Genomic DNA, 21,421 nt, shown 5'->3' with positions numbered 1-21,421 from the left:
ACCATTCTCCAGGAGTTAAGGTGAGTAGTGGGCAAGGTGCAAGGCAGCACCAGCAGTACACCATCAGGGGCATGGAGGCAGCTGGGTTCAGGGTGCAAAACAGACTCAGATGCCCAATGGGTTCCACTGGAGATTGCTCACAGTGAAAAGAGTCTGCAGGCTCTGGCCAGGAGGCTAGTTGGGCTGAACCAACAGTGGGGCTCAGGCCTCAAAATGCTCGGGCCTAGGTAGCCACCTTTGGTCCTCTTCTACATGACTCAGGGGCGACTGGTGCAGAAGTGTCCTTAGGTGTCAGATTTCTTTATGGGAGTGGTCACAGTAGAAGACAACCGCATGCAGAGGCTGCAGATGTCATCAGTGAATCCAGTTGGGGTGAAACCACTATGGACTTGGACTCTGGAGGGCTGGGAAAACTTGTTGGCACCAGTGGTCCACTTCAACTCGGGTCGGAGACTGCAGATGCAGTGGTGACTTCATGTGTCAGGTTTTGGCAGTTCCAGAGGCTCCAGAGTCCCTTCTTTGGAGTTTGCTGGGGAACGGGTCAGCTGTTTACAGGAGGACTTGAATCTTTTTCAAAGGTAGGCAGTCCTCCCAGCTTTCTGTAGTCACAGCTGCAGGATGAGTCGACTTTGGTGCAGATTTTGTCAAGGGATGCAAACAGGCCAGTATGGTTGGTACCAGATCAGCTGCTTTTTTTCTCCTCTTCTGCGTTTGTGGCTCTTCTGTGTCCCCCGTCTTCTTAGGTCATCAGGATCTGCTTCCCTCATGCCAGGGGCTCCCCTAAATGCTGAATCTAGGGGTTTTAGGGGTATGTAGGGTAATAGCCAATGGGCTACTGAGCCTTGGGGTCACTACACCCCCTAAATTACCATTTCCTGTGGGAAGTGGGCATAACCATGTCGCAGAATTCCTAGATGGCTACCTCTCAAAATGTGTGTGTCCACCTCATAGTAGCCCGCCTTAGGGATGGTGCTAGCCTGGAGGTGGCACGCCTACCAGACTAGTTAATTTTCCCGCCCTGTCCAGGAGCGAAGTCTGGGCAGGGTTGGGTGGCTCCCTCTCCTGTGAGGGGAGCCAGATTTGTATTTCAAAGGCTGCAGCCCTTTGAGGCTTTCCACCTTGGAAAGGCTACTTAGCAAGACATCCTGCTGGAGGGGGTGTTATACCCTCTTCCTGAAGAAGCTTTTGTTGTGGGCCTCCTGAAAACAGAAGCCTATCACCCTAGGGAGGCAGAACCATGTCTTGTGTGGCAGGCTGGCAGAAACCAGTCAGCAAGCACACCACAGGCTGGCAGGGTTTCAGGGGGCACCTCTAAAGTGCCCTCTGGGTGCATATATTGGTAAATCCAATACTGGCATCAGTGTGGGTTCACCCATATGAGATGGTCATCCCTACCTTCAGTGAAGCCATCATGTAGTTGGGGAACTCATATTGACCAGTATCCAGCTCATGCATTTAAAATGGCTTCCATGGCCACTTACTTTGTCTGCGAATTTATAAAAACAAAGCAGAGGCATATCTGCTTATGCAGATATGCCCTCACATGTAATATAATGCACTCTGCCTTAGGGCTGTAAGGCCTGATGAAGGGGTGACTTACCTATCTGCACTTGGCTCACAGGCTGTGTTCCATGTTGTGTTTTCACTTTTGTCTCCACCAAGACATGCAGCCTGTAATAGCAGTCTGTCATGTGATTGGCGAGGGCTCCCTTAGGGTGGCACAATTCATGCTGCAGCACTTTAGCGCACTCTTTAGTACCTCAGTCCATAAGTCCCCGGGGTACCATTTACTAGGAACTTACCAAAGATGCTAAAGGATTTACCAATTGGAGAAACAATTGTACAGTTTAGGGAATGAGATCTGGTACTGGGGATCTGGTTAGTAGGAACCCAGTGCACGTTCAGTCAGAATCACATCAGGTACCAGGCACAAAGTGGGAGGTAGCAATGACAAAAAAAGAGAGACTTTCCTACATGTGGAAACACACAGTGTAACACCCATGGCTTGCCTCCCTATCTAAGTGTGAAACAAGGCAGTGACCTACGCTGTGTTGCCTCACTCCATATCTACAAAAGAATAAAAAGCCACCCAGGGTGGCTTTATGTGGCCTTTGGGAAATGGATCTGCAGTGCATGCTGCCGAACCGTCATAAAAGTGGCGTTCCGGCGGTGCACAGTAAATAAGCTTCATGATGCACATTCTATAATTATCACCTATATTCTGTTTTTAACTAACACTTCACTCGTGAAAGGGAACACCCAGAAGAGAAAAGTTGTAATCATCATAGCAGGATGACCATTGTCTTTCCAACAGCAATGCCCTTAGATTTAGGTTACAATACCTCTTTCTTTTGTGGGATAACTTGTCATGGTTGTATGATTATACCAAGCATGCCTGAACAATGAATGCCTTAACAAAGCAGTCGGAACCATGACCATGTAGTTTCCATGCATGTCTTTACTACGCATGCCTTTACAATAAATTTTATTGTAAATGAATGCCTAGTAAAGGCATGTGTGGAAACACATTCGAAACAGCATGCATGGTTCTTTTATGCAACACCCCCACCCTCCCTGAAGCCCAAAACTACCCCACCCCTAATACCTAACTTATCCCAACCCCCCACCCACCCTGAGCCCTAAAAAAAAAAATACTATCCTAGCTCTACCACCCCGCCACTATAAACCAACGTAACTGACCCCCACCCACCCTGAAACTTAAAAAAAACGACCCGACCCACTCACCCCTGCACCATAAAACGAAACTACCCCAACACCCCCACCTACTAAATAAAAGCCCTAATAAAAAAATATCCCAACCCCCACCCCACCCCTAAAAAGTAAACTACTCCGACCCTCCACCCTCCCTGAGACTGAAAAAAAAGTCCTGACTCCCCCACCCCTAAAAAGTAAACTACCACAGCACCCCCACCCACCCTGAGCCCTAAAACCCCCAACCGCATAAAAAGTAAACTACTCAATGCCACCACCCACCCAAAGTCCTAAAGAAAGACCTTGACACCAGTGTTACCCATTTTATATTTTACAAATTACATCTCAAATGCTTTGTGGCTAATAAAATTTGTGAGAACACCTGGTTCAGGGTAGCACCAAGAAACTGTGATTTGACCTCAGACTTTGTTTCACCTCAAAGAACCGCATTGTTTATTGTGATTCTTGAATGACCACAAAAACTTCTGCATTTCACATTTTCAAGAATCTTGAAGTATTCCAGGAAGGTGTCTTAAAAGTTTTAATTAATTAATATGTGTCTGGTGGCAAATTTAGTTTTTAAAGGACATGTCAACAAAGTATGCTCTACATAGTAGCACACAAATTATTATTTTACCAACTGTGAAACCAAGGTCCTCGCCGAGTTGGACCGCTCTCCATTGGTTCAAATGATGCTGCTTATAAGGCGCTGTGATTCGCGGTCCTGCATGGGGTAGTGTCCCACTGCCGAAACCCACATTTAGGCAGGAAAGACTAGAGTCCAGTACCAGCCAAGGCCCAGGGGAAAACACCTCTTGGGGGTCAAAAACTAATTCCAGCAAAGGTTAGCAGGGTTCAGGCAGGTCCAGTTGCGCAACCAGGAAGGTCCAGTGCAGCAGGTCAACAGGGCAGTTGCAGGGAGGCCTCTGGAACTTGGTAGTCCCTGTAGCTCAAAAAGGAGGTCAGCAAGCTGATCCTTGGGGTCACTCAGGTTAATTTGGGATGAAGGTAAGCAGGTCCAATCTTCCTTCTCAGACCCCAAACTGTTCTGTCAGCAGAACAGTCTTTCTTCTGCAATATCCATAGATCCAGAAGTATAATGATGAGTGGCTCTGGGGGTCCAATATTTATACCTGGTGCCAGCCTTTGATGTGGGGAGATTCCCTATACTACCCTTACCTCTGGCTCTGGAAAGTTCTTCACCTTCCCCTGTCAAGGCTCCAAGAAGTCTGGGGTGACAAAACACAGAGCAGGCCTGGTGTCAAGTTCCTTTGTGTGTGCAGGAGGCAAAGCCCTTTGAAATGTAAGTGGGCCTGGGCACAGCTCCTCCCCAGTCATCCTGTCAGGATGGCCCATCCTCTCCACATCTAAGTCCCCTTTTTGTCACAGTCTGGGAGGACAAACTCTTAACAGCAGAGCCAATTAATAAGGATACTGGAGAAGAGCACAAATGGTTACGACATGAAAATGCCAATTTTCTAAAAGTGGCATTTCCTGAACTGTGACTTAAAATCCAACTTCACTAATAAAGTACCTGTATTTAGTGCATTTTAAATTACAATTCATTTGAGAGTGAACAGCATATTTCTACCTGCTCCCAATTCAAAGTTATCATTTATTAATTGTGACAAGGTAACCCAGTGTTACTCAACGGGAGCAATAGACCTTATAACAGTGATAACTTTAGGAGTTTTTCACTGCCAGGATAAGTAAAACACGTGTCCTACTTTTTAAATATAGTGCACCCTGACCTACAAGCCTGTAGATCCTACGTTAATGGTGACTTACAAGTATTGAAAGGTAGGTTAGGCCTGGCAAAAGATTTATTTTACCAGGTTGAAATGACAGTGTAAACTGCACACAGGAAGGAATAGTCGACCAGAGACATGTTTAAAAAGGCTATGTAAGTAAATGGTGCAATTAGTGCTGTAGAACCACTAGAAGCATTTAATTTACGGGCCAGAGGTTTAGGTAGTACCACTTACTAAGGACTTGCAAGTAAATTAAAGGTGCCAATTAGGTGTAGGGGAATGTTACCATGTTTGAAGGAGAGAGCACAAGCACTTTAACACTGATGAGCAGTGGTAAGGTCCACAGTCAAAATAGCAGCAAAAACAAAAAATCACTAAAACAGCAGGAGAGAAGACAAAAGAGTCAGGTCTAACATGCCTCAATCCTGTCGACATTCTGTAGTAGCAGGTCCTTAGTCAGCATATTCACACAGATATAGGCCTGTGTTTAACAACCACGGTCAGGAGAAGAATGCTGAAGGACACATAGCAATAACAGAAGAAACTGCCCTAGCAGCTGTAGAAACAAACACCTCCCGACCATGAGGCCTGATCAACTGTATTGGGTGCATGTACATACTAGCACTCACTCCTTTGACAATCCAAATCCCTGAGCTGCCCATAGCAGACCAAGGATGGTAAATCAGAGAACCTTGACTAGTTTGTGTCTAATGACAATGTACCATATGTCTTATCATTTTCAAATAGGCTTTGTGTCCAGTTCAAGTAAGAAAGTGAAGAAAGTGTTCTTCATTAAAAGCTTATAATTTCTTCCCTGGTGCACGAAAAGTCACCACAATTTTGGGAAAAGTTTTTTTTCCTCAGGGTATTGGATCAAGTTGTGAAAAGTTTCCTCACAAGTTACAAAAGGTTCCACATCTAGATATATATTTGCAAATTATAATCCTGGTTCTATTCCAGACGAAAACAGCTTTTATTATTGCTGGACCTTCTACACTCTTCAGCTTTAGGCGAGAAGTACAAAAGGCAAGTATGAAGCCATGGTCAGAACATGGACACCTTTACCTTGTGAGTCAGCAAGAAGCTATTTTACTTGGACCTTGGAGTAAGCTTCCAGACCACGACAATGAAGAAGAAGCCACTTTTCTCCAGAGGCCAGTTTACATGAGATCTTCAAGCAAAGAACCAATGTTATTTTTCACTTATTCTATTCTGATCGTTTCTACTTCAAAGATGATTCAAAGATGAGGTCATCCTACTCAAAGATTTTAAAGCTGAGCAATTCTCCACTGTGCTTTTTAGAAAAAGAGGTATTTTCTGCAACCACCGGATGGGACTCCCAGGAAAAGGGATCATGTTTTTTCTCAACACAATATATAATTTAAGGATGTGATTTGAGAACTTATAATTAGGCTCGGATTGCCAAAGTGGCCAATCAGCCTTGGGCCGATGAGCCTGTGGTCGAGGCCAGTTGGTGTGCCATTTTGTTTGGTACACTAAGCAGTTTAATGAGCCAGGGCCTTCCCCATCTCCACTGCAAGTGCACAATGTGCAAGGCTGTTGTTATAGCCTTTCAATACATATAGGGAGTATGGTTCACGTAAGGCCAGCTAATTGTCAGAGGCAGAGTGACAATGGACTGCTCCTTCTGTCACAGCATTGGGTGTGTCTGCCCCTGGTTCCCTCCAGGTTCAATGGAGGCCTCAAGGAGCTGCTGACAGGAATCCATTTCCACTCGCCTTGCAAAGGACTGGGGAGGGAGGACTGGAGAGTTAGAGTGGTGTGGGGCTGATGAGGGCTCAGGTTATTTGTATCACCCTTCCCTCCATGGAAGGGGGGATAAAATAGTCTCTGCTGTTCTCCTTTGCTTGCCAGATATCAATTATTGCAGTTAACTGAGAGCGTATGTGCCCTTAACTGACTCTAAAACTGGAAAACAAGGTTCAAGTTCCAACATCAGCTCAAAATCCTGTGATTCTGGACAAACCACTCAGGCCTGATTATGACCTTGGCGGAGGGGATTACTTTGTCACAAACGTGATGGATATCCTGCCCGATGTATTACAAGTTCCATTATTTCCTATGGAACTTGTAATACAGCAGACGGGATATCTGTCACGCTTGTGACGTAGTAATCCCCTCGTCCAAGGTCGTAATCAGTGCCTGATTTAGAACTTGGCAGACGTGTTACTCTGTCACAACAGTGAAGGATATCTCATCTGCCGATATCTAAATCCCATAGGATAGCATGGGATATAGATTTCAGCGAACTGGATATCTGTCACCATTGTGACAGAGTAACCTGTCCACTGAGTTCTAAATTAGGTCCTTAATCTCCCTAACTGAAACCAAAATTAATTTGATCTTGTGCAATGTAACAAGTGCTCATGTAAATTGCTCCAATGCCTTTGCACCAAAGTCACACAATATAAAACTACAAAAACAAATAGTACCAATTCGGGAATGTGGGCCACTTTTTTGGGAGTGCTTGGGCCTAATTGTGATCCCCCTCGGATCCTGCTTACAATATTTATAAAAATAGATGCCTTGTGATGGACTTGGCCCTTTCTCCAGGGGTCATCCCCAAGATACTTGCCTTCACTCCTATTTTTTACTGAATTTGTTTTTGTTGGCCTTAGGACTCTGTGCACCTTACCCCTGCTAACCAGTGCCAAAGTCTTGGCATTGTAATTGGTATAATTATGTTATGAACTATTTATTATTGATTGAAGACATGTCTATTGTTGGCTCTGGTATATCTTTTTTTAACTTTTAATATTACAGTTACCTCTGAAGAAGGGTTTTCCCGAAATCCATTTGGTTTATGTTATCATGGATATTTGAAATTAAATATGAACTGGTATATGCTACAGAAATAACCCTGGAGTGGCATCTTACATGAACTTGAATATTGGAATCACCAGTCTCCAAAAGAAGTATTGAAGAAAGAAAAAATTATATTAATTGACTGACATTTCTGATTGTCCCACGCCTGCTGGCTGTGCATCTTAGGTCTGGGGCACCTTTTGGGCAACAGCTAGTGACACAGTATATTTGCGTATTTTGGGGAAGAACCCTCACCAGGGTCACATATCAAAACTTTGTCTTTGGGCATCTGCAAAATCTGTTTAAGAGTGGTGTGCATTCTAACATTCATTCAATTAGTATTTCTATTTCTGGCCCACAGGATAGATTGAACCCTAGAATCTTGCTTGATGAAACTGTACAGATGATTGAAAAGAAATTAGGTATTACAGCAAAAATGACAACAGAAGATGCAAAACAGACTTGCGGTGGAGGCCTTAAAACTGCCCTCCCTCCAAACAGCAGTTGCAGCAGGGACACGCCGCCCACCACGATGAAAGCACCAGGAGGTGCCTAGAATCAGCGCTTTTTGCCCTCATCGCGGAACACGCACCATACTAGTGGGGGAGGCCTTGAACATGCTCTTCCTCCCAGCAGCAGTTGCGACTGGGGACACACTGCCCACCACCATGAAAGCGTTTCTAATCAGAACACTTTGCCCGTGGCAAGGGTCAGGCACCAGACTCGTGGGGGAGGCCTTAAACCCACCCTCCCTCCCAGCAGCAGTTGCAGCAGTAGCAGCAGGGGACATGCCGCCCACTACCAAGAAAGGGCCAGGAGGTGTTTACAATCAGTGCACTTTGCCCGTGACACGGGATGCTCCGGGGCGCGTGCCCCGGCGAAGACCAGGCCAAGAGCGGGCCCATCTGCACCCGTCCACGGCTGTATGAGTCTGGGCTTTGCCACCCTCCTCTTGGTCAGTTTATTTTTATTTCCTTTTTTATTTCCTTTTTGCTGTCTAAGGTATAAGTTATAGTACTTTTAATCAACTTTAGTTCTTAGATTAATTCTTGGAGAAATTTAGTGATTATTTGGAGACTAACTGTTTGTGGGGTCGCCTTCTTTTATATGACATCAGTAAACATGGGTAGGCATAAGATATCATCAGTTACCCCCACTCCCAATTCTACACTTGATGGTTACCTGCAAAGAGCAGTGGGTGGTCTCAGCAGGTAGAATGAATTGGCTGAGAGAAGACTGTCCTTGTTGTCATCCTTATCGTATAGTCCGAGTTTAGCTCAGGCTCCTGTTTTAGCCCCTAGCTCATTGCAGAATTTGGGCAATGAGGAGGAAGGCGAGTGGCAATGCACTCAGGGAGCATCCCTATCAGCTGCATCTGGCCCAAATGTTAATCATGGACTTCCATCGATGGTCTGTGACCCTCAGATCATAGTAGGGGGATCAACATGTATAGTGAATCCCAAACCTACTATTGTGAAAAGGAAAAGAGTGGAGAGTTTGACAAGATCTAAAAAGCAGAAAGTCGCTGCCCACAAGATCCACAGAGGCCCTAGCGGGGAGGAGGCCTTGGGGGCTTGTCAGTTGGCAAATGTGGCCAATTAGGGTTTGCTGTCTCTGCAGGAGGTCCTCCTATCAAACTTTAGGAAGATGATTATTGACGCTATGCATCCAATATTGGCACGCTTAGAACAGATTGAGAGCAAAATGGATCGATTGATGTCTGCTCCAAAAAGTAATTCTTGGCTCGATCTTCTGGGTCAGCCCCTCCCAAGTACTATTGTTGATAATCAGAGGGTCCAGGCTAATGCAGTCCCCTTGCTATTTGTTGATTCCACTGTTACTGTTGTTCCTGTTAGCGCTACATTTTCTACTAATAGTCCTGGTGAGGGGGCTGGGTCTTGCTCTAATATGCAGCGTGAACTAGTAAATCATTTATCTAAAGCTAAACCTTCACACTATAACTCACAATCTTCCCCCCAGGTTAAGGGGACTTCTGTTTGTTTGCATTTACCCACTGATTGTACTCCTTATACAATGGTGTTAACCGGGGTCCCGTGATACCCGAGGATACTCAAATCCTGATGAATAAAGCAGCAGATTGGAGTGAGAAAAATGCTAAATGTCACCATACAATGAGAAACAATATAATTATGGCCCGTAGAGTAAGTTGGGTGGGCCCTACATTAAAGACTATTGAAGGGGACTGTATTGTGTTAAATTGTAAGAATTCCAATTGGGTTCATTCCCTGTTATCTCGGTTGAGTCAAATAGACAGAACACAAAGTAGGATAATGGTCAGACTATTAGGTTTCTTTTACCCGACCCCTTCAGACCCACCCCGGAAGGTTAAGTATAATGGGTTGTGCAAGTACACTAGGCCGCCTAGTCAGTTAAATTTTGTACATCCATGTGTCAACTCTAACCATTTTGAAGCACTCTCAGAACTACTGGATATTTACTGACGTTTGATTTCGTCAATATCCAGTGACCCTAGGGTTGTGACCAAACCATTAGCGACTGCTCCCAAAGTTAGCGACCCCCATCCTGGCCCTGGCAGTTCGCCTTTAGGGATGCACTTTGACATAACTAGCTCAGGAAACATGTTGTGTCTGCAGATTTTAGCTGGAATGTGGCTGGGGTAAGAGATAAACTCAACAATGAGGATTGGCTGAAACATGTTGCCAACTATGATGTTATATGCTGTCAGTAAACATGGGCTATTAATCCTTTTTTTGTAATGGGTATATGTCTTATTGCTCACCCGCCATCCCCTCGCTGTTGGCAAGAGTTAAGGGGGGTTTAGCCATTTCACTTTCTTGTGCCTTAGATAACTCCAAAGTTACCGTGGTGGCGTCCATTCACAATTTTCAAATTATGTATTAGCAAATAGCAAAAACCTTAAACCTGATTTTAATAAATTATTATTATAAACAATTCTCATCCCAAACTCCAGAGATTGTGGAGGATTTAGAGAAGAAGCTCACAGCCTTCTGCGGTACACAAAAGATTGTGGCCATTTCGATTATTTGGGAAGGTGATTTCAATATTTTGAAATGTTAATTCAGTGGGGAGCATGTTTGTGGGTTTTCTAACCTAAATGAGAATCTTAGTGGCCTCTTTTTACATTCTGCATATGGCAAAGCTATAAATAGATTAATCTTGTCTTACAGCCTAGTCGACACTTCACATGTAATGGATAAAGATGACAATAGACCCCCTACTTTTACAGGGAGAAGTAGAGGCAGTACCATCGACTTTGTGTTGATATCTTCTAACTTGGTGTACAATTGGAGTTACTTCAAAGTTCATCGGCTGCCGTTTAGTGATCATAACCCTATTCATATTGTTCTAACTGATAATTATTCTGTAACACCAGCAAGATCTAACTGTCCACCTATCACCCACACAAAAAATAAAGGGGTTTGTCTAAAATGGGGAATATCGGTAACCCGGGCACATTTTTTAATAATTTAATTACAAACGTGGAGTCTGATTTTCTTTGCTGACTATCATTAGATAGAAGTTTTTGTAGCATCAGTGGTGAGGTAGTAAGCCAATTAACCTCCAAAATGCAGATAAAAGAGCACCCAATGAAATCTTGGTTTAATAATGAGTATACTGAGGCGCTCAAAGCTCTAAAAAAGGTTACTGCGCATGTACCACATAATCAAGAGGTCATAACTAGCTTCAGATGGGCCTATAAACAGGCCTTCGTAAAGAGGAAGTGTGAGCTGAGGAGCAAGGCTTGGGAAGATCTGGATAGAGCGGGCAAACTAAAAGATGGTAAACTCTTTTGGGAGACTGTTAATCACCCATTCTTTTACTAATGATTCTTTCTCTGGAATTGAGTGTTACATTAGTAGTCAGGACTGGACTGACAATTTCTCCGATATTTTTCAATCTGGGGATGTTTTTTCTACTCATAGGGAATCTGCAGTCTTTCTGTCTCAGCTGGGGGGGAATGGTTAACTGATCTTATTAATCTAGCCTCTGTAATTAACGCAATTCAGACTGTTGCTAGTAGCAAGGCTCCAGGACCACATGGGATACCAAGTGATTTTTTTAAACATAACATTGAGCAATGGGCCCCATTATTGACTAACATCATAAGGGCAGCCATTGAAGGCAATCTGAGGGATTCATGGAAATAGGCCATTATTGTCCCGATTTAAAAAAAAGGAGATCGGAGTTTGCCTACCTGTTATCGTCTGATCTCCCTAATAGACTCCACTGTAAAGATTCTTGGCCGGGTAATCCTTGATAAACTAGAAATGTGGACAGAAGCCACTGCTTTTTTTCCTCCGTTACAATATGGATTCAGACCCAGTCTCGGGACAGTAGAGCAGGCACTAAATTTAAATTTTATTTAGGGCAAGTATGTGAAAGCCAGGAGAGGTGCCCTTCACATGGCATTCATGAACCTCTCCTGTGCTTTTGACTTAGTGGACCGTGCGATTTAATGGGACCTAATGGATCAGGCCGGTATTGATCCCACATTGGTGGATCTGGTGCACAGTTTGTATACAGACACAACTACCAAGGTGCGTTAGGGGAATGCACAAGGGAAATGCACAAGCCCAACTAGGGTGTCTGAAGGAGTAAGGCAAGGTTGTATCCCCACCCCATTTTTATTTTTATTGTATATCGACTCACTAGGCACTTATTTAGATTCATACATTTTTGACATTCCACGTCTCGGCCCACACGCAGTCCCAGTCCCCCTTTACGCAGATGATGCTGTCCTTTTAGCATTAACTGCTAATGGTTTACAACATTTGTTAAATGGATATTATAATTTCATGACCAAATTAAAGCTTAGGGTCATTTATATTGACCAGTGTCCCTAAATCCACAAAAACAAAGGCTTTTCAGATAGGAGGAACTCAGTTAATGAAAGAACCTTTCTTTAACTATTTGGGTTTCCTGTTTGATGCCTCTGGTTCTTGGGAGAGGCTGATCGGCCAAAGATCACTTAAAATGGGGGCAGCATCTGATGCTCCTTTTAGATTTGCTAACAAGCTTAGTCGTAAACCCTTTAGGGGATTGATCTAGTTGCATAAAAGCCAATGTATCCCTCTTGGGACCTATGGGGCAGGCATCTGGGGTTGCTCTTCTCCTGGGTGACTCCAAGTCATAGAAAATACATTTTTATCCAGCCTGCTTGCTTTACCTCAAAGTACAACGAGTCTGATTCTCCACCTTGAATCAGGAGTAGACTATATTGAGGACCTTGTGAGTTTGGCCCCTTTGATATTATGGATTAAAATTTGGGCCACACCAAAGGCTGCTTTTCCCCGTTTAGTTTTAGCAAACTGCTTAAAATTGGACAATTGGCAAGCCATCCCCTGGTTGGCATATGTTAAAAATTATTTTCATGATCTTGAATTAAATACCCTTTTTGACGGCCCTGGAGAGATTTGCATTCAAACTAAAGATCGTGTTAAAAAACATTTTCTATCTCATAGGGAGGGAGGGTGTATAGTAAGGGCCCTTAACATGGCTTCTGTGATTAATTTTATGCATCTGGACAGCATTTCAGGGGTGAACACGTATTTGTTATGGATAACCAATCCCCAGCACAGATTTTATATAACAAGGCTAAGGCTTAATTTAATCCAGCATTTGGTAGCCTTTTCAGTGGTTGGGACCAGAACAACCAGCTGTTCTTGTTGCCTATGCAATAAAACCTCAATCCAATCTACGGTACATTTTATGGTATTTTTCAAATTATATTCTGTATGTCGGGCTCGTTTTCTTTGCCCTATTTTTAAACAGATGCATTTTTCAACATATAAAGACAGTTTGAGTTGTCTGCAATCATCTGTTTTACAGGAAACCTGCTATGCTGTGGTGAGCTTTATTAGATCGACCATAAATATATGGAGGGCCTGCGGTAATGAGAATTGATTTTTGAAGATTGTTTCATTTCTACATAAATGGGCTATTGCCCAACTAATTGCACATTGCACTTTATGTAGACGGAACTGGGATGTATTTTACTATGAGTGAATTTTGTCAAAATTGTGTTTTTAATGTTATCTAATTTTGTTTTATTTTTACAGGTATGTGCCATTGTCCAACCAAATGCACACTGCACTTTACATTGCTGGAATTGGAATGCATTTTATGTGAATTGATTTTACTAAAATTGTGTTTTTTTAATGATGTTCAATAATGATTATATTGGTTTTGAGGGAATATATTAGGAAGGGTTTTAGATACTTTGTACAGTTATATCGAGGAAACAGCTGTAATAGCTCATATTATATGCTACATTTTGTATGTAATGTTGCTTTTATTCCACTTTTATGGTCTAAATCTAGACAGAATAAAGATATTTTGATGATGATGACAACAGAAACATTGGACCTTGTAACTCCTTTCAGATCAGAATCTACCACTCAAACAGTATATGAGGGTAGCCCTAATATTGACCTATGAAAGGAGCAGACCTCACAGCAGTGTAAAACAAATTTAGGAGATTTACACTACAAGGACATGTAAACTACACAAGTACATGTCCTGCCTCTTCCCTACATAGCACCCTGCCCTATGGCTTACCTAGGGCCTACCTTAGGGTAACTTATATGTAGAAAAAGGGGAGTTTAAAGCTTGGTAAGTACTTTTAAATGCCAAGTCGAATTGGCAGTGAACTGCACACAAAGGCCTTGCAATGGCAGGCCTGAGATATGGTTAGGGGGCTACTTATTTGGGTGGCACAATCAGTGCTGGAGGCCCACTAGTAGCATTTAATATACAAGCCCAGGGCACATGTAGCGTACTTTTACTAGGGACATATAAGTAAATTAAACACACCAATTGGGTATGAGCCAATGTCACCATGTTTTAAGGGAGAAAGCATATGTACGTTAGCACTGGTTAGCAGTGGTAAAGTGCACAGAGTCCTAAAAACAGCAAAAACAGTGTCAAAAAGTGGAGGGAGGCAGGCAAAAAATTGAGAGTTATCACCCAAAGGCTGTCAGGTCTAACAAATATCGAAAAATGTATAGTCATAAACCAGTGCAATCTATCTTTGACTGTGCATTATATCAACCTATGACTGCATCTGACAGGCTGGGTGTATCTAAAGGGGCTTCAAATGTTATTTTTCCAGCCTCTTACTGCCTCTTCCTTTAGTGATTTCACTGTATGGTCCTTCAACCATTTTCCCGACTACCCAGTTGAACCTCCATTTATATACGATCGGTGGGATATGTAACACTGATTATTGACTGGGTTATGAGCTATTGACTGGGATGGGCAATGGGGGCGCTACATTCCATATTATTTGTGAAATGAACTTGCATTATTGTTTCTAGATGCTCCTCATTTCCTTCTTTAAACAAGTGCTTCTGTTATGCATCCAGAATAAACCTGTCTAGTCAGCAGGATTGTTGTTTATGCATAAGTAATACTTCACACATTATTATTTAAACATTAAGGTCCTCATTAAGAGTTTGGAGGGAGGCAAAGGCCACCCGCCAAACTCTTCTCGTCTTTAGACCGCCTGTGTGGCCTGAACATCGCTGGCCCTAATAGGACTCCACCAGAGGGCCAGAAACAGTGCGGTGCGGTGAACAGGGCCTTAACATTGATGCTGGCTCCTATGTAGCGGTGCCGCGGGTGCAGCAGCACCGTCGCTATTTCCACTGCGACGGTGCAGTGGAATATGCGACAGGGCTGTGCACCTGGGCCCCTGATCTGCCCAGGCCAAGGGACCCCAGGGGTCCCCCAAATCCCCCATTCCACCAGCCTTTCCATGGCGGATGAGCAAATTGGTTGCTGCTGACACATGGATCTGGGGCAGATCCACTTCTCTGGATACACATAAATCTTTTTTCTTTAGTAACTTCAAAGCTACAGAAAAGATTTTCACCAAATTTAAAAAAGAGATCGTTCTGGGCCAAGATCTAGCTTTCACCCAAATTTGGTGTAATTCTGTTCAATGGTGCGGGCTGTAGTTGTGTCTAAAATCCCTATTGGAAATTGCATGGGGAAAATGCATTTTGGGACCCCCTTTTTTCTTGGCCCCTGCTTGACGAATCACCCCAAAAGTTTCCAGACAGCAGCTGACGTGACTGGCATACTAGATTTGAAAATTACATGAAGATTAATCAAACAGCACCTAAATTATTAGCAAAACAAAAAAAGCTTTTCTTATGGAAACTAGGGGCCAGATGTAGCAAACTTTTGCGAGTTGCAAATGGCCCAATTCGCACTTTGCCATATGAAAAAGCCACTCGCAAATTGCGACTAGTCGCAAAAAGCCCATTTTGCACACCCAAATTACCACTAAGTCAGAGCAGGTGGTAACCAGAACCAAAGTATAAAAGGAGACCCAGAAGGCATATGGGTTACTCAAAATGGCTGAAATATATGTGATAGCAAGGAGGAGGAGAGTCCACGCCGCACAGCAGAGGAGGAGGAGGAGCCAGAGACAGGAGAGGATATATAGAACCAGGCAGACACTTTTCCAACAAACTGAGGAGGAGATTTATGACAAATACAGACTCAGCAGTGCAGCAATATTAGAATTAATTGAACTACTCAATCCGCAGCTTCAACGACAGACTGTGCGCGGCAGCGCCATCCCCACACATGTGCAAGTGCTATGCTCACTGCACCTCTTGGCCTCGGGTAGCTATCAGGGGGTGATTGCTGTGGCAGGTGGGGTATCCCAAAGTGCACTCTCATGGTTCTTCAGATGTTTCCTAGATGCCATACTCACACACATGTCCAGATAAATATACCTCCCCAGGAATGAGGCAGAAATCAACAGCACCAAGTTGGAATTCTACAGAATTGCCAACTTCCCACATGTAATAGGGTGTGTAGACGGGACAAATATACAAATATGCCCTCCTGCAAATCTGGAATATATGTTCCGCAATCGGAAGTGTACCCACTCACTGAACATCCAGGAGGTACGTGGCGCCCATTATGTCATCACTGACATGGTAGCTAAATTTCCAGGAGTACACATGACTCTTACATTTTCAGGCACAGTGGGATACACCAACACCTAGAACGTGGGGATTTTGTAGACGGATATCTATTAGGTATTGCTGACTACACCCTGAAGCCATACACATAGGTCACTGTAGAAACCATCCATGCCCTGCTAACATTGTTATTTTGTGCCAAACAGGTGACAGTGCATATGTGCTATGACCATGGATACTTACCCCGTACCTAACACCCAGCAATGAGAATGAGAGGCGATATAACAGTGCACATAGGCGGACCAGAAATGTCATAGAGAGGACCTTTGGACTGTTAAAGGCAAGATTCTGATGCCTCCACAGAAGTGGAGGTGCGCTCCAGTATGCCCCAATAACAGCTTTCAAGATAGTTGCCGCATGCGCTATACTGCACATCATTGCCACCAGACATGGGCTACATCTCACCCCTGAGGACCCAGATTGGGAGGATAACGAGCAAGAGCTACCACATCGCCAGCCTGGGGATAGAAGCATTGCAAATCAAGGCAGACAGAGACGGGACCACATTGCTAACCAATACTTTGGAAGGTACGTGGTAACTGTCACCACACACACTAATGTCACACACAAAGAGCCTAGTTGTGAAGTGGATCAAACAAAACGTTTTAATAAGTTAACCTAATATCTAAAGAACTGAACTGTTGGTAAGGGGCTGCACATGTCCACCCTCAATGAGGACACATTAACTCCATGTGCCTCATGAGTCCTGCAGTGGTTGGGCCTAACACCTCCTCCTGGTACGCCCAGCATGGCTCGTGCCAGGTGGGTCAGCAGACCCCTGACATGCACTGCCACTCTGCAAGACACGTGTGTCTGTGGCAGAAGCGCTGCTGATGGTGGACCCCTCCTCACTGTCCTGAGGTGTCTCAGCCGTGCCCCTTGCCAGCTGCCTGGCCTCTAGCATGTCCACAGCGTGGCTAATGTGGCCCAGTTCCTGCGCCAAATCCCCTGCAAAGTGGCCCAGGTCCACCTGCAGGCTCACGGTCCGTCGTGAAAGGCCTGTGGTGTTCACTGCAAGACGGACAATGGATGCTGCCATGCGGTCCAATCTCTGCACTAGTTGGCGCTCACGGCGCCTTGCACTTTGACCCTCTGCCACCAGTTCCGTCACCAGTTGGCATATTGATAGTGCTAGGTCACTGACATTGTCATTCAGTCTTCTGAACTGTGTGTTCACTTCTGCCAGGCCATGAGTGAAATTGTGCTCCATCCTCTGCGTTGCCCTAGAAATAATCCTCAATTGCCTTGTTTGCAGGCGCTGACCCGATAGGAGGGATGCCTCAACTGCAGACTTGGATGCGTCCCCTATATCCTCCTGGCCCACTGCCTGGACCTGGACTCTGCGTCTGCGACGCTGTGGTGCTTCTGACTCTTGCTGTCTCACAGTGTGGCTGGGACCAGGTGTTGTGTCTCTTTCCTCCATGTCCACTTCTTCATCTGGAGGGAACTGTGGTGGTGTGGTGCTGGGCCCTGTATTGGCTGCTGCTGCCTCCTGCCCTGCCTGTGGCCTGCTGCCTTCACCATGGATGGTGTGGCTGGTGGGGGTGTCTTGTGGGAGACCTGTGGGACATAGGGAACACACTGTCAGTATGTACATCTATTGTTTGCCTCCTAATAAAAATGTGCCTACATGCTGCCTACTGTACTACATTGCCCATAATGCACCATTCTGGTGTGTGCTAGTCTGGAATGGAGCTAGTCTGGTTGTGCATGCTGCTGTGTACTGGGTGAGTGTGGGTATAGCAGTTATAGGTGTACATGTATGTTTCATGGTACTCACTTTTTGATGTCCCTTGCGCTGACGTGTCCAGTGCTCCCATTCCTGACACTGCCTCAGGCTCCAAGGTCTGCTCAACCAATTCCTCTATGGCTGTGGGTGGTGGGATGGTGGATGGGCCTCCTCCTGTGCCCCTCATCTCCCTGAGGCGCTCTGCCACCCTCTCCTTTGTCTTGGAGCGCAGGTCATACCACTGTTTTTTTTATTTCGTAGATGCTTCTGTGGCTCACCCCTATGGCATTGATCCTCTCCTGGATGTCCTGCCAGATCCTCCTCTTTTCAGTGTCTGGTACACTCAGGGCTGCCTTTCCAAAAAGCTGGTCATGGTGCTGGCAGCATTCCTCTGTCAGCACCTCAAGTTCCTTCTTAGAGAATTTCAATTTCCTCTTCCTCCCTGCACTGCCTGTGTCTTTCATGGTTGCAGCTGTTCATCCAGGTAGTTGCTCAGCAGTTTGAAAAGGGTGCGGTCCTCACTCCTCCCAGGTGTATTTGATGACTTCCTGGCTCTGATGTCATCAGCAAGAGCCATGAAGTGTTTTTCCAACTGTTTTTCTGCACCTGCATGCGATTTGCAGCACAGCCGCAATTTGCGACACCCAACTCGCAAACTGCGAGTTCGTTTTTAGCGAGGTCGCAAAAAGCGACCTCGCTAACAGCAGACTCGCAATCTGCGGTGCAACTTCATTTGCGAGTCGCAAATTGATGTCGCGTTTTTTTGTTGGATCCCATTTTGCGAGCCGGAAATTGCGAGTCACAATGACTCGCAATTTCTGACTTGCAAATTTTTTCCTTCCTACATCTGGCCCTAGGTCCTACCTGTAGCTACCTACAGGGGACCACCAGTAGGTAATATTTATTCATGTATTTGTTTATTTATTGGGTTTTCAGCCAGACTTCATCCATTAGTCTGTGGTTAGTGTCATTCGCTGGCGGACTTCACCTCAAGTTTCAGCACGCTGCCCTTTCACAAGGAACACATTCATGCGCAAAGTAGTTCCCTTCAGCACCAGGAAGTACAGTTGTAATATGTGGTTTATTTAAGACCAAGAAACGTTTTTTGCCTATAGCAAAGGTGTTTCACTTTAAATTGAGTAGTGCCAAGAATATTCCCAAACAATAATGTTTTGCAAAAAACATGACAAACCAAATCAAGAATTTCCAGAAGGTGGGCTGCCAATGCCAGACCTATTGGCTTTACCGATGCTTGCTATACTTATATCTTCAATTTATAAAGAAACCTTTTAGGTTCTTTTTTTTTATTTAGCTTGCATATTTTATAGGTTATTGTGAAAAAACAGGGTTGATTGCACAGGCCCCCTAACTTTCTGCCCCCATTTTTCACTTTTTGCTGGTGTTTTCCTGACTCTAATAGTGCCCTGAGTACTGCCAACCAGTCCCAGGGCCTGTGCTCTGTGTAAAATGAGAATGCAAATTAGGCTAATTATAATTGGCTATGTCAACCTACCTATAAATGGACTTGTAGGTTTAGGGACCCCAGCATAGGTAGTGCACCCATAGGTGCCCAGTGTCATTTTAAAGGAAGGCCTGCCTTGCTGGCTGCTTTTAAACTAAAGTTATATGCACATTCACCTTTGGTAATAAAGGTACTTCCAAAGTCCTAAACTACCTTATTTTTTACATATAAGTCACCCCTACAGTGTGCCCTATGTGCCCCTAGGGTTGGGTGCCTTGTAACTATAGGTCGGACCTTATGAAAATTGTTTTATTAGCCCTAGTGAATTAAAATAGCCAAAGTGAATGGCCTCCATAGGCTAAAATAGGGAGAATTGATTTTGATTAATAAAGTCCCCTTAAGTGTCAGATACCTTGAGTTTGGTATCAAATTAATTGTTAGGATAAATCCCACAATTTTTAAGTTGGATTTAATATGCCTGGTTCAGGTAAAGAGTTTTAAAACTCAACCTGAAAGTTGCCAACTTCAGCTCTGTAGTGCTTTTGTCTGATTAGCCAGCCTCTAGCAGCCTGGCCAGGCTGCCTTGATGAGGTGTGAAGTGGCCAGGGCTGAACACAAAAGATGTGCCTGTGGGAGAAGATCTGTCTCAGCAGATAGGGAAGCAGGAAGGGGGAAGGGCGGACCAACTAGTCCACAAAGGCAGGGAAGGACATTTGGAGCAGCCCAACACCTCCTTCACATCCTGGAACCCCAGAAAATTAGGTGCCCTCTTGATTAGATTAGGAGAGGGCAGGAGAGGGATGTGTTTAGGATTTTAGCCTGACCAGTGGGTGGGCTCAGACAGATCTAACCTCCAAAAATCACTTTCAGCCATGTGAGATTTTTGAGGAATGTTGCTCCCTGGTGTCAGAAATCCCCAAGGTGCCTCCTGCGTTATCTGTGAGCATCCCCAGGGATTAGGGTTAAATCATATCTCTGTTCTTGGTTAAACCTTCATGTTTCTAAGTAAACATAATGTGCTGTGTTACACAATTGGTTTTATCAATGTGTGTTTTACCAATGCTTGTTTGCTAATGTGAGCAGGAGTAGACATGTGCTTCTAATTGGGTGTAGTGTAGACATGCGCTTCTAATTGGGTGTGGTGACTCATCCACATGTAGAAACTCAACTGCTTTCCTGATCGGCTATAAATAGCACAGTGAAACATGCCTCCCTGCTTGAATTTGTTTTGCTTCCTGATCTCAGCATCTGATTTGGCAGTCCAGCCCCTGCTGTCATCCTCATATTCAGGACTTTTGAGGCAATTCTTTTCTTCATTCCTGTACCAGCTGATACCAAGCATTCCTCCAGCACTCAGGAAAAGACTGCAGCTAAGTGACTAGTATTCTCCATGAAATTCGTTCATTGAGCGCCGCGCTTTCCTAGAACAGCTGGTGTATTTCAGACCTCGTATTTTGGCAGAGTGCTTATCTTGAAGAGACAAATGCATTTATGAACATTCTACATTATTATTGTACTAACTTGCCTAAATGTGCTTCAGGAAATCTGCTTTAGCTCAAGTACTACAAAAAGTGACAGTGCAATTTTAAAAGAGTATTTACGTGACTTTTCTTTCTCTAATAGCATAACTCTTGGATTTAAATTGTGTCATTCATGCCTGTGTTTCAGGTTTGAGGAATTTGCTTTTGAAGGGTTTTTCACACACAGAGTGAAACCAAACCAAACTGTGCCACCCTAACTGTTTAAACCCAGAGTGGACATTTGTATTTCTTGGATTGTTTTTGTTCCTTTTAATTTAACCCTATGCATGCAGGAAAGTTATATGTGATATAATTAATGCCTTGTTTGTCTTTCTTGTGCATGATAAGTGCAACCACAGTTCTAATTGTAGTCTGCAACAGTGAATCTATGTGAAGGCAGCCCTAGTGTCGCAGTACTT

This window comes from Pleurodeles waltl, chromosome 3_1 (assembly GCF_031143425.1).
Source record: "Pleurodeles waltl isolate 20211129_DDA chromosome 3_1, aPleWal1.hap1.20221129, whole genome shotgun sequence".
Classification (NCBI taxonomy): domain Eukaryota; kingdom Metazoa; phylum Chordata; class Amphibia; order Caudata; family Salamandridae; genus Pleurodeles; species Pleurodeles waltl.
The sequence above is the reverse complement of the archived record's forward strand: the minus strand, read 5'-3'. Positions refer to the sequence as shown.